Genomic DNA, 14019 nt, shown 5'->3' on the forward strand with positions numbered 1-14019 from the left:
GGGCGTTCTCGGATGAAAATATTCCTTCGCGCAAATCCACCCCCCTGCGGGGGACACTTAGACAAATACTCATGCGCACATCCACCCAAGTCCAGCACTGTGCAGAGATTTCGACAAACACTCCTATGTACATCCGTCCAAGTGCATGCAAGCGCGCTTTGAAGTGCAAGCACCGACCCAGCACGAACACTTAGACATAGCAGAGTCCATTCCAGTCATTTCCACCCCGCGAGCATTCTCACAATGTCCCCCCTTCCCCCCTTTTGCACGAACCTCCCGCTATCTTTGGCATCGAATAATCAATGCGCTTTGTGTTGGGGTGTGTGTTATTTTGTGGAGAATAAATTTTGAAGTTCTGCTTAAATATCAGAATCTCCCTTTTTGGCAGAATCATCGAGAATCGCCATTTTTTTCCCAGACCAAGGGAGTTTACACATGGCCAAATGAGAATGGCAGGCTGTCCAAAACATAGCGGCCAATTTTAATATGGCGGGCGGGTCTTGGGGCATACGGGTTACACACCGCCAATTCCACAAAAATGAAGAAATGAACAAAACCCTTCTCTGATTAGCTGGAGAATGAGTGTGCCATACTTGGGCATCTTGGGAGGCCGTCCAAAACTCCTTGAAATTTTGCACTGATGTGGATGCCAGCAAGGATAGAAGGTGTGCAATGTTATGGCAATGTGTAAACATGTGAGCACCCAGATCCATTGTGTAAACATGCTGCTATTGGTTTGTTTTTGGTTGAATGGCAGACGCACTGCCAATGTGTAAACCACTCAAGTCTACGTAGAAAAATGACGATTTTGGCAGCATGCAGCAAAGGATTGTTCTAAGCTACCAAAAGTTGCATCGGCTGTGGCATAATGCCAACGTGGTAGCAGAGAGAGTGTGTGTGTGTGGACCAAAATAGCCATAACCCTTTTTTTCAAGGTAATGCGACATTGCGATATGATTTATTGATACCCACGCACATGCTACACACATAAAGTTAGCCTTGACAGGCGTGGCATCAATCGGGCTAGAATTGCAACAGTGCAGGTGATTCTACATTCACTAGGCCCATGCATATTGCCATGACCCCTGTTGGCAAATATCTGCATTTGCCATCAACTTTTGAGCGTAGCGCTACAAAGTTGTAGACCTGAAAATTGAATACTGACCCTTATATTCAAGGGGAAGGCCAAAATTAAGCTTGTAGCAAACAAATTTTCCTATTTCTCATATATAAAATTTAGAAATTTTTCGGCTTTCCAGGTTTTGAGGGCCGAAAAAGCCAAATTTCAGCACTGCAAACTTGTGAGATTAGTGTTTGAACGTGTTCTTTGCAGGGTTGTGCATGGCGTCTTGCAAGGTTGCTCCGCACATCTGCCGACTGGGCGCTTCCCTCTTGCACCATGCAAGAGGCTTCTGCCACAAGGAGTTCTGGATCTCGAGAGTTCTCTACCGAGAACATCGTTAAGTCTCCTCGGGATTTTAGAGGAGCACGTGATGGGCTCCGGGAAGCATCTTGTTTCCATCCCGAGGGAACGTCTGAAGGAGGAGAAGGAGAAGCAGGAGAAGGAGAAGGAGCTTCATCTTCTCCTTCAGAAGCAAAAGCAGAAGCAGGTGGAGGAGAAGGAGAAGGATAAGCGGTTGGAGGTGAAGGATTCGCTATCGGCAGGTTGGACCTGCTGAGAGCGAGGGGGCTAAACGACACCCGTGGCCTCTTCGAGCTACCGCAAGAGCGCCTGCCGTGGAGCACGTGATCAAGAGTGCCAGCATTAAGGCCCAACCGAAGGGCACGGATTTGTGGGAAGCGATTCTGAAATCCGATGCTACGTTGGCAGCCTGCATTGAGCGGTGTACCAAGGTACCCGCAGCAAACACGGTCAAGCAAGCGCTGCGGGTACCTTGTGGTGTGTATGGTGTGTTGTCGCAGCATGTAGACGCCGGAAAGCTGTTGTCAGAGCTCCAGGTCGCCAAAGGAGGAGCAATAGAGTTTGAGAGAGGGCCTCTGTCTGCCAGAGCAGGTGGAGGTTTTTCTGTGTATGGGAGCGGCCACGGGAGTTAAGATTGCAGAAAACACATCTTCGTATACCAGCAGGTTAATACTCTTTTTTGCTATAGTTTTGAAGACCAGGTACTTATTAGTGGATCTGCAAAGTCTGTGTATTGACATCAAGCTTAAAAAGCTTAAGGCATAGGAGCCGTATTTCCTTACACTTGCTGCCAACAGAACCTGGTATTCATACCAGGGAAGCTACATGGTGAATTGGTGTTAGAATAATATGGCCAATATCGTGTTTCATGCAAATTTTCTTCCAGGCATAATATTGTTTGTTGATGCTTGTCCATTGAATGTGTTAGGATGCCTTGACAAGATTATACACATGTTTTTGATGCTGTATTGCTGATGGCTAGCTGCACAGGTTTGTATGGCCTTTCTTAACATATGCATTTTTTTTCTACGCTTTGATGTTTTCCCTTAAATATGTAGAGTGATTACGATATAAGGCTTTGATCGCATGCCTCGCGTTTACATTTGTTTATGTGGTATGTTCACGCAAAGTGGAGCACTTGTCATTACCATTTTTTTGTCTTGCATTTTTTAATGTCTTTTATTTTTTAAATATATTCTCGTTTTGCCTTCACCCTCAAAAGCTCACTGTGCACCAGGGTTGCCTTTTGATGAGTGGCCTTGCCTCCCTTTCCCTCCCATTTTTTATAATATCAATGTTATTTTTAATGGGCAAAATTAAATGGTGCCAGTACATCTTCTTAAATTCAGCCTTTCTTTATCCTAGATAAGTAATCTAATTGTTGGAACTAAACTTTTCATATTATTTCTCTTTTAAAAGTAGAATTTGATTAGTTTAAAATGCTTTAAACCGTTTGGAGATAATTTTTAAGTAACTTAAGGGTAGAAAAATTTGAAAAATGGTCAGCCATACAAAGGAGGTTATGGCGAAATTTTCTTAAATTTTGTGAAATAAATTTTATCTTTTATTATTCAAAAAGAGTAATCCCCACTGCTTGTGTATTCTAAAAGTGTTATTTTTATTCTATGCATAGAAAAATGCATATTAGAAATATTTTTATTATAAAAGTGTTATTTTCATTAGAATTAATTTTAATGCATAGAAAGATGCATATTGGGAATATTTTGATTATAAAAGTGTTGCTTTCATCAAAATTTATTTTTATTCATAAATAGATGCATAAAAGATTTTTTTAATTACAAAAGTGTTACTTTCATCAAAATTAAATTTATGCATAAATAGATACATAAAAGATTTTTTATTATTGTAGAAGTGTTACTTTCATTAAAATTTTGATTTTATGCATAGAAAGATGCATAAAAAAATTTATTTTTATTTCAAAAGAGTTATTCTCATCAATTTTAATTTTATGCATAGAAAGATGCATAAAGAAATTTATTTTTATTTCAAAAGAGTTATTCTCATCAATTTTGATTTTATGCATAATAGAAAGATGCGTAAAAAAATTTATTTTTATTTCAAAAGAGTTATTCTCATCAAAGTTGAATTTATGCATAGAAAGATGCATAAAAGGTTTATTTTTATTTCGAAAGTGTTATTCTCCTTAAAATTGAATTTATGCATAAACGGATTTTTATAAAAGTGTTATTTCTCCCATTGAAGTTGTTCTTATGCATAAATAGATGTGTAAAGAATCTTTATATCAATACTGAGAATGAGAGGTAGATAGATGTGATGATATGTGATATGAATCAGATAGATGAGAATGAATAGAGAATGGATGTGATGAGAATAGAAGTAATGAGAATGAGAGGTAGATAGATGTGATGATATGTAATATGAATTAGATAGATGAGAATGAATAGAGAATGGATGTGATGAGAATAAAAGTAATGAGAATGAGAGATAGATAATTGTGATTATATATGATATGAATCAGACAGATGAGAATGAATAGAGAATGGATGTGATGGGAATAGAAGTGATGAGAATGAGAGGTAAATAGATGTGATGAGATGGGAGGCGAATTAGATAAATGTGAGTGAATGATAAGGGTTGTGAATGAATGTGATAGCATGTGAATGAATGTGATAGCATATGAATCAAGATGTCAATGAATGATAAGGGATGTGAATGGATGTGATGTGATGTGAATGATAAGGGATGTGAATGGATGTGATGTGATGTGATAAGGGATGTGAATGGATGTGATGTGATGTGAATCGATATGTGAATGAATGATAAGGGACATGAATGAATGTGTTAGCATGTGAATCGAGATGTAAATGAATGAGATGTGATGTGAAATGAATGTGAATAGATGCGATATATGGGTAGATGCAAGTGGATGAGATCTAATGAGGATAAATGAGGAAATAAGTGATGAGATAGAAAAAGATGTGATTAGAAGAGAATGGAAATACTTATGAAATAAATTTGGATTGATGTGTGGATAATATGAATTGATGTAGATGGATGTATGGATGATATGTGGATTAATGTGGATGGATGTATGGATGATGTGGATTGATGTGTGAATAATGTGGATTGAGATAGATAGATGTATGGATTATGTAGATTAATGTGGATAATGTGGATTGATGTAGATGGATGTATGGATGATGTGGATTGATGTGTGGATAATGTGGATTGATGTAGATGGATGTATGGATGATGTGGATTGATGTGGACGATGTGGATTAATGTAGATGGATGTATTTGATGTGTGGATAATGTGGATTGATGTAGATGGATGTATGGATGATGTGTGGATGATGTGGATTGATGTAGATGGATATATGGATGATATGGATTAATGTGGATTGATGTGTGGATAATATGGATTGATGTAGATGGATGTATGGATGATGTGGATTGATCTGTGGATAATGTAAATTGATGTAGATGGATGTATGGATGATGTGGATTGATGTGGATGATGTGGATTGATGTTTGGATTAGTGTAGATGGATCTATGAATGATGTGGATTGATGTGGATTGGTGTAGATGGATGTATGGATGATGTGAATTGATGTGGATTGATGTGGATAATGTGGATGGATGTATGGATGATGTGGATGGATGTATGGATGATGTGGATTGATGTGGATGATGTGGATGGATGTATAGATGATGTGGACTGATGCGTGGATGATGCGGTTGGATGTGATTTGATGTGGGAATGATGTGATGTGATAGGAATTGATGAAGAAAATAAAATTGTGGGAAGATGAGAAAAGATGGGGACTAATGTGAAATGATATGGAGTAATGAGAAAAGATGGAAATATTGTTGGAACTATATTTGTATGTAAAAACTATTTTTCAATGAGTGTTTTATGTCAAGAATGCTGGGAAAGCATTCTTGACCGTCTTGTGAATGAGGTCGTTGGAGACCTATCTGTTAAAGTTGCAAGTGCTGAGAACGGAGAGTCATCGGAGGACATCTCGTGTGTAGCAAGGTCTTGACCAGCCTCAGTGTGTTTTAAATGGTGAGCTTCTGGTACAGTGGATGATGGACCAAGAAAGCGGCCTATGAGTGAAGCACTAGGTGACTTGCAAAGGATCCTAGAGGGTGTTGACCATACGGTGCTCGGGCTCTGGGTCGTCGAAGATACCCACCACAAGTACGTCCGAGAAGATATTGGAACAAGGAGTAAAAGTTGTTTTCTGAATTCAGGCATGGATCTGGTTGATTGACCTTGCTGGTCCTCAACGGATGAGTCCATGGCTCTTTTATATGGATCTGCTGGTTGATCTTGTTGATCTTTAACAGAGATTCCATCTAGATATTTTTATGTGATTATATTGCTGGGTACCGTGAGCTAGGAACTATTGAAAAGGCCCCTGAGTGAACAGGTGGTGAGCGTTCCGGTTGCCAATGATGCCCTAGGTACACCGATGAAGGAATGAATTGGAAAAATTAGGATTTAACTGGATAATTAGAGGATTATGATCAGTAACACTATGGTTTCATTAAATGATTGTTTTAAAGATTGTTGAGTCGTGAAAAAGGCAAGTTCATATTGGGTGTGTAAACGGTGTGACTTGTTTTATGTTTGCATGAATATCCGGTTAGGGGGCCTAGGAACTCTTTTCCCTAGTACCCGAGAAAAACCTAACTAAATTTCTAATTGGATCCCATCACTACAGTGGTTGGGCTAACCCATGGGACTGGATGGGGTTAGGCTGGACTGATGGTGGATTCGTAAAAGGAGACTCAATTTCTGTATAGTACGATAGACGAGGTAAATCCTGGAAAAAAATTATTCTATGGAAAAGAATCAATGGTTGTGCCTCTTAATGAGGAAAAAAGTGTTGGTCTCTATGATCCAAGCACAATCTTTTCCCTGATTTGACTAGGGACTTATGGGTTCGCTTAGATCACTTCAGTTAGTTCAGGCTTTTGATTACGTTAGAGAAAAGTTATCCTGGAGGAATCGTCCGTGCTTTCTGGGCAAGGGAAGTTTTTCTGAGTTCGATTTTGGAAGAACCGATGGATTAGTCTCTTGTCTGGATATGGACTCTGCCCCATGCAAGAAGTGCTACTTTCGCTGCTAGCACCCCCAAATTCGTTGTGTAGTTGGATCAAGGATCTTGTATTAAAGATTGTGGAAGCGGCCAGGGTCGCTTGGAGGAATCCTGCGAGACTAACAGTCTTGACCGGAATACCCAGACCTGGATTGATCTTAAATTTCCTTAGAAAGAGGTTTTTTCCTCCGTGCTTCCTTTAAACTAAAACGAATGAGTTCTTGGAACTAAAGCACGATAGCCAAAAAATTGAAGATTACCATCAAGCTTTTGCCCTTCTCCTCAAATATTCCCCGCAATCGGATGAAGAGTAGCTGATGGCCAGATTCATTCGAGGAATGAACGAGCCATTGGACACCTTAGTGAAGAATGCCAAACCTATCTCAATGGCTGAAGCTATAAGAATGGCAAAGGACTTTGCCAAAGCCTTTGTTGTTAAGGTCCCACACCAAAGCCTGCACCCTCTGACTTTAAAAGATTCCACACCCCGGGAAGTACTTCAAACTTTCCTCCCCCAAAGAGACAGCAAGGCCCAAATCAGAATCAAGATACTAGGAGATTCAGAAGTGAAAGAAGACCTTCCCACATAACACTTTCTTAGGAGACCCATCTCTTTCAAGGATTCAGAGGGATGAGCATAGAAGTGAGAACCGATGTTTTGGATGTCAGGGTTTTGGTCACCAGCTAAAAGACTGCCCGACTTCTTTCATGTCAAGGGGACAGGGAAGTCAAGGACTGAGAGTGCAGAGACCAGTCCCTTCCTATCAATCAAATCAAGGTCCATCTCGTCAAAATCAGAGCAATCCCAGGAGAACTCCAGCTCAACCATCTGCCTCTGTCCAGAGTAGCCTCAGAACTCCGTTCCAGAACTGGGGCAACGAAAGAGAAAGAGTTTCGCTTGAGATTGCACCAGCCAAAGTAGTCACAATAGCAGAAGTAGTGGATGAGGAAAGAGGACATAGTTATGCAGCAATTGAAAACCAAGGGCCAAATCACCAATTCTTCATCATCCATACTCTAGGTGAGTATCAGGGTAAGCCTTTTAAGCTTTTGATTGATTCAGGCAGTACTCATTCTTTCATTTCCCCAGGATGCTTGCGTAAGCTAGTCTTAGAGCAGAAATCAGGGAAACCTATGCAAGTTGAATTGGCCAGTGGGATTCTTTTCACTCACCTTGAGACAGATCGTATTCAGTTCAATCTAGATGGGAATATAATTGACTGTCAGTTCAGAGTTATACCTTTGGGAGTTTTCCACCGGATCCTTGGAATGGATTGGCTCCACAAAAATCAAGCTAACATTCACTATCATAATGGAACCATTTTCTTCTGTGACCTTCACGAAAATAAAGTTCAAGGAACTGGAATTTCAGGATCCCCAAGTCTGCAATTAGTAAAGGCTTCTAAGTTACTAAAAGGACTTAGAAAGAAGCATCTCATTTATGTTATCAAAATGAATCCAGTACACACAAAGTTAAAAGCTAAAGAACCTGAATGGTTAAGTGATTATGATGATTTATTCCCATCAGAATTAATAGAGATGCCTCCAATTTGAGAAGTAGATCATGTGATAGAATTGACCCTCGGAGCTCAGCCACCCAGTAGCCCTACACACGTACAAAATGCCAACTCTTGAAGCCATCAAACTCAAGGAATAGCTTAGACAGCTATTAGAACAAGGGTTTGTAAGACCCAGTGTTTCACCTTGGGGTGCACTAGTTCTCTTTCACACTATAAGGGATCGGGCTCATACCCGTGCTCCTAGCCGCTAAAAATGACATGGAAAAAAAGTAATGGGCCCGTGTATCAGCGCATGTATCACCGCGGCCAGAGACATGCGTGTAAAAGCGCGTGTATAGAAGCAGTTAGACGCGCTGATACGAGGGAGTATACACGCGTTTTGTCAGTTTAGGTGCGCTTAGATGCGCTGACACGAGGGTGTATACACACGTTTTGTTAGTTTAGCTGCGCTTATACACTCGCATTCCACAGAGTATCCGCGTATATACACGCGATGTTTTGCAGAGTTGACATGTCAATACACGTGAACAGAGAGCAAAAAAATAATCCAGAGAGTGCTATTTGGTACGTGAATGCTGTTCCCATTCCAGCACCCAATAACACTCTTTGGATTTTTTTTTTGGGTGCATTGCACCATCCACGAAGAAGATTTAAGACAAGAACAACATGAATGCATACATTGTCAATACACGATTCAAGACAGACATGAATGCAATACTATCAATTCACGATTCAATATTACTATCAAAATTTTATGTGTACACATATATACAAGGGAGTCTATATGTCGAAGTAGCCCATGGTTTTACACATATATACAAGGGAGTCCATATGTCGAAGTAGCCCATGGTTTTAGTTACAAAAATATATATACAACCACAACCTCAATATGGAATGTGATACTATAAGTCTGAGTACTACTCAGACCCAGATGATGACTCGCTGCTCCCTCCATGATCAGATGAGCTCACATCGGTCGGAATGTCCAATGAGTAGTACTCACATCCACCCTCTGCAGTGGCGGCAAGTGGATCAGGTGCAGCAGAGCAGCTTGTGCCTGTTCAAGTAATATATAGTGTATAAGTATATATATATGTAATTCAATAAACCAAAATCATTCGTTTAGAGTTTTCAAGTACCTGTCGACCGTATGGTCTCATGGCCATCTCAAACTGCGTGTCCGTAATATGTCCCTCGGCTTTGAAGAGGGCCCACGTGTCACATCTGCTATGGCGGCGAGCATACCCAGTATCGTGGGCTGTGGGCTTCCTCCTCGTAACCCGTCGCTGTATCATAATCAACACAATTTGTAAGATTAAAAAAATCATAGAATCAATGAATTAAGTAAATAATCAAATAAAGTGGCAAGATACGAACTCTGCCTCCCATGACTCGACGCCACCAGATCCGAAATGCGAAGATCCAATGGTCTCCATCTGGATCCGTCGTGCCTCCACATGCTGCCTGCTCTTCACGCCACCCTCTGCTCTTTTTGCCTCCTTCCACTTGCGTTTGTGCACAGTGGTGGGTGGCAGGTTTCTCGGCAGGATAGCCACCTGCAGCTACATTTAGCCCATCATTGTATGTGAGTTTCTTAAGGTGAGATCTTTTATTACTTAAGATCTCCCTTATTCGTGTCCTTCCCCATACATCCGAGAATGTGGCATGTGGGGGATTGGGATACCGACTATGTACAGCATCTATCACCTCCCCAATTAATCGGCTATTTTGATCTTTAAATCTAATAAAACAATTTCTATACAAGTTTGATATACCCCACGCATGTACTCCATTACCTCTTTCCCCCTCGCATCCATCACTATCCTGCCCCTATCTGTCACATTATAGCAGATCACTCCCTCCACCTCTCTCACCTCCTCCTCATCCTCACTGTCTCCTCTAACTCTTCTCCCTCTATCTCCTCTCTCACTGCGTGCCCTACTACCTCCCCACCAAAGCACCCGCCACATCCTCCACTCCCACTCCTCCTACTGCGGCATTTTCTCTCCTCTGTATTGCGGGTGGAGTCACGACTGGGCGATTGTCTACGTGACTGTGGCTATGAGGGAGTACGTGATGGTGGCTGTGAGCCCTGACGTGACGGTGCCTGGGAGGGTGTACGTGAGTGTGTCTGGGACGGGGTATGTCTCCTCGGTGGTTGTGCAAGAGGAGAAGCTGCATGCCATCTCGTCAGACTCGCAGGCATAGACGGCAGTGGAGTGACATGGATACTCGGGGGCGGGGTATAGATACAAGGCAATCCAGGAGGGGGATGGGCATACATGTACTCTGTAAGCTCAACTGGATCAGGATGGCACCCAAAATGATTTAGCATCTCCATCATCCAAGTGCTATACGCAAATGGATCGAATGAAGAACCTGGATCCATAAAGAATCTGCAAAAATAAAAGTATATACATGATTGCATCAAAGCACAAATGCAAGCTAGCACATATGATTTGTGAAGGCAAGCCATATGCAGATGGGATCATCTCTCTGAAGAACTTGGATCGCAAGCATGGGTGAAACACAGTCACGTGTATACACCCGTCCAAAAGTGTGTGTATATGCACGTGAACGTCTGTGCAGACAGGAAACACGCAGACATACACGCGTTCCTACACGCGGCCTACACAAAAAAATTTTTAAAAGCGACCGACCCTGACAAATCGTCCTTATAAAAAAAGCCCACTGTCATAATCATTCACAAAAGTACTACCACAGAAGGACACGGACGAAGACAAACGCATAAAGGAAAGAGACAATAGCATAAACAAATGGAAGGAAAGAGACAGGACAAAGGATAAACTGGCTCACCTCTGAAAAAGTGAGTCTTCTTTTTGGCTGGTTTCCTTCACCCGTGTGTGCTCCTTGTCTGCTCCTTGCACTTAGGTTTAGTGCTTTGTTGGAAGAGGCGACGATGAAAGAGAGCAAATCTTAGTTTGAAAATGTTTATTTGGAGAAGGCGGGTTATTTTAGGTACAGACAGATCGTCGCGTGTAACAGCGCGTGTATTTTCGCGTGTATAATAAATCAGTCGCGTTTATACACACGATTTTTAGGAGGTAGCCAGGTTTATACACGCGATTTGCAGGATGTAGCCACATTTATACACGGGATTTAAGGATGTAGACACGCTGATACACGCAATTTTAAGGATATAGATACGCTATTACATGCGATTTATAGAAATTTTTGTACTTTCATTAAAAACTGATTATGATTTTCTGTTTGCTCTTTTGTACATAGGATGTCATCAACCTCCTCAAACAGTTTTGGTGAGGATGAGACAATGCGTCATCATAATCGCGATGTGTGGTTGGGACAAAGGATCAAGTGTATGTGTATTCGATGTCAAGGATGCATTGTACGAGTGCGTCGAATTACCTTGAATCACATCTCCATGTATGGAGAATGGAATCAAACAGGTTTAGAGGTGAGTAGATGTAAATTGATAGTATTCAAATGACTCATGGTATCCAAATTAAATTAATGGAGTTGTAATATATATACTCTAATTGAAGCAGGATGCAGTACCACACCCTAACATGGTGCCCTACGCGCGGCGAGAGCATGCAAAGCGTCGATGAGATGATGCTGGAGCTTCGGGATCTATTGTCAGAGATGAGTGGGAAAGGGATGACAATAGCCCTGCACGCCACGAAGTTGTGGAAGAGGAAGTGTTTGATGATATGGTGCGGTATCTTTTTAGGGATGATCCCAAAGGTATGGACGACAATGATATGGAACAAGAGCATCTTTACAAGGCTTCATTGACACCGGTTTTTGAAGGGTGCACATTCTCTATTTTACGTGCTTCACTTGAACTACTCAATATACAAACAGTTTATGGATGGAGCAATGCAAGTCTTGACACATTATTGAAGTAAGCATTCTAACTTGCAAATTTCAATTAGTGGTTTAGGGTTTAGGGTTTAAGACTAATTGATGATATTGGATGCAGGCTATTATCAAACATGCTTCCAAAGGGGAATAGACTACCCACCTCAAGAGACATAACGAGGCGCTATGTGACATCTCTTGGAGGATTGGATTATGATCGCATACATGCATGCGTCAATGATTGCATTCTCTTTCGTGGGACGTATAAGGAGGCTCGACATTGTCCCACTTGTGGTGAAGCAAGGTATAGAACAGATGTGAAGAGTTTTGATGTACCTCGTAAAGTCTTGTGGCACTTTCCTATAATTCCTCGCATCAAACACATGTTCAAGTGCAAATCCATAGCAGAGCTCATGTCATGGCATTCCTCACATCGATCGAATGATGGCATGTGGAGAATTCCCGTAGACACTCCTGCTTGGAAGCATATTGAAGATGAGTGCCCCAGCTTTAAAACAGAGCCCAGAAACTTGAGACTTGGCCTAGGTATGGATGGACCGAATCCATTTGGTTTCAAAAGCACCGCATACAGCATGTGGCAAGTTGTGTTGGTGAATTACAACCTTCCACCATCAATGGCGATCAAGAAGGTACATCTTATGTTATCCCTTCTAATTTTAGGGAAACATTAAGTCAAGCATATGGATGTTTATCTCGAACCGTTGATTGATGAGTTGGAGGAACTATGGAGAGGTTTTACGGTGGTGGACATTATAGTAGGTCTCCCTCCTCTTGACACTTCGACTTAATGGCAGTGTTGATGTGGACAATGCATGACTTTCTAGGATACAGCGATTGTTCTGGTAAGAATTCTAATTACCTCCCTACTCTAATACTATTGGCTATATTAATTATAACTATTGACTTTATTATTCTAACTTATATTTATATTTTAACAGGTTTGAAAACATCGGGTAAACATGCATGTCCTGCTTATGGCCCTTCGTTAGTACATGAGTATGCTGACGGCTTGTGTAAGACCATATTCGATAATCATCATCGATTTCTCCCGTCAGATCATCCTAAATATGTTCCTAGTAAGAGTAACATTCCTCCACAAACACTTCGTGCAAAAGATTGGAAACGTATTTTGTAGTCTATAAATATTCTTCCTCCAGATGGCATGAACAGGTATAGCAATGATTTTCAATCTTGTTTTGTGTAGTCTCTAATTGGATTAAAGATCACATAGAGCAATCCCTTGTGTAGGTACTCCATTCTTTTTCGGCTACCATATTGGACCCATCTTAAGATCAACCATCTTCTTGATCCCATGCACATCTTCAAGAATGTGGGATCTAGTATTTGGGAACATATTATTGGTAAACGAGACAATGTTAGCATATGGGAGGACTTGCAGGTCGCAGGATGTATGCGTCAAGCTTGGCCACGAGAGGAGGGTGGGCACGTTCGTCTTCCGCTTGCACCATGGATCATATTAAGAGGAGAAGCAGGTAAAGCAGGCCATCACCACTTTGCGTACTCCCACTGGATGCATGAGATCATTGAAGGGAGCCTTTACCACCACTAAGAAAAGAGGCGTTGAGCAACTATATGGGTTGAAGTCTCACAATTGGCACAAGATGCTCCAAGTAAGTGTTTTCCAAGTCTTGTACGTTGAAATTAAATTTTGTAATGCCATAAACCATACATACATGTGCTCTTATGTGCGCAGTTCATACTACCTACTAGCATCGACCATTGTGCAAATAAAAGTTTGAAAAAATGTATTTATAAGACGGGCGGAGCTTGTGAGGTATGTAAAATCCATGTCATATCACCCTTCATTATACCTTGCAAAATGAACGTGCATGAGGTATAACATGAGGTATAACGTACTATTCATTTATTTTTCAGATATGTTAGTTCCAAAGCGATTGATCCAGCCACGTTGGATGATGCACGTGTTATGGCAGTGGAGGTGGTTTGTTCGGTAGAGGAGACTTTTCCACGAACCATTCTCACAAGTCAACTACATCTCATTGTGCATTTAGTGGACGAAATTGCTTTATGTGGCACTGTGCATGCACGTTGGATGTTCTTCCTATAGCGCTTTATGAAGACCTAAGAGGACTTTGTGAG

At 41.2% G+C, this 14019-nt stretch overlaps 1 protein-coding gene across 1 annotated transcript in view; it reads left to right on the forward strand.

The window, feature by feature from the left end:
• Window positions 1–2305, forward strand: part of LOC147624431 (uncharacterized) — a 94023-nt gene extending 91718 nt beyond the window's left edge. Inside the window, exon 3 of the mRNA XM_086819962.1 lies at window positions 2125–2305. The gene's annotated coding sequence lies outside the window, so the exon portion shown is untranslated. The remainder of the gene's footprint in view (window positions 1–2124) is intronic.
• Window positions 2306–14019: the final 11714 nt, after the last annotated feature.

This window comes from Cibotium barometz, chromosome 25 (genome assembly GCF_041138505.1).
Source record: "Cibotium barometz isolate CiBa-2024 chromosome 25, ASM4113850v1, whole genome shotgun sequence".
Classification (NCBI taxonomy): Eukaryota; Viridiplantae; Streptophyta; class Polypodiopsida; order Cyatheales; family Cibotiaceae; genus Cibotium; species Cibotium barometz.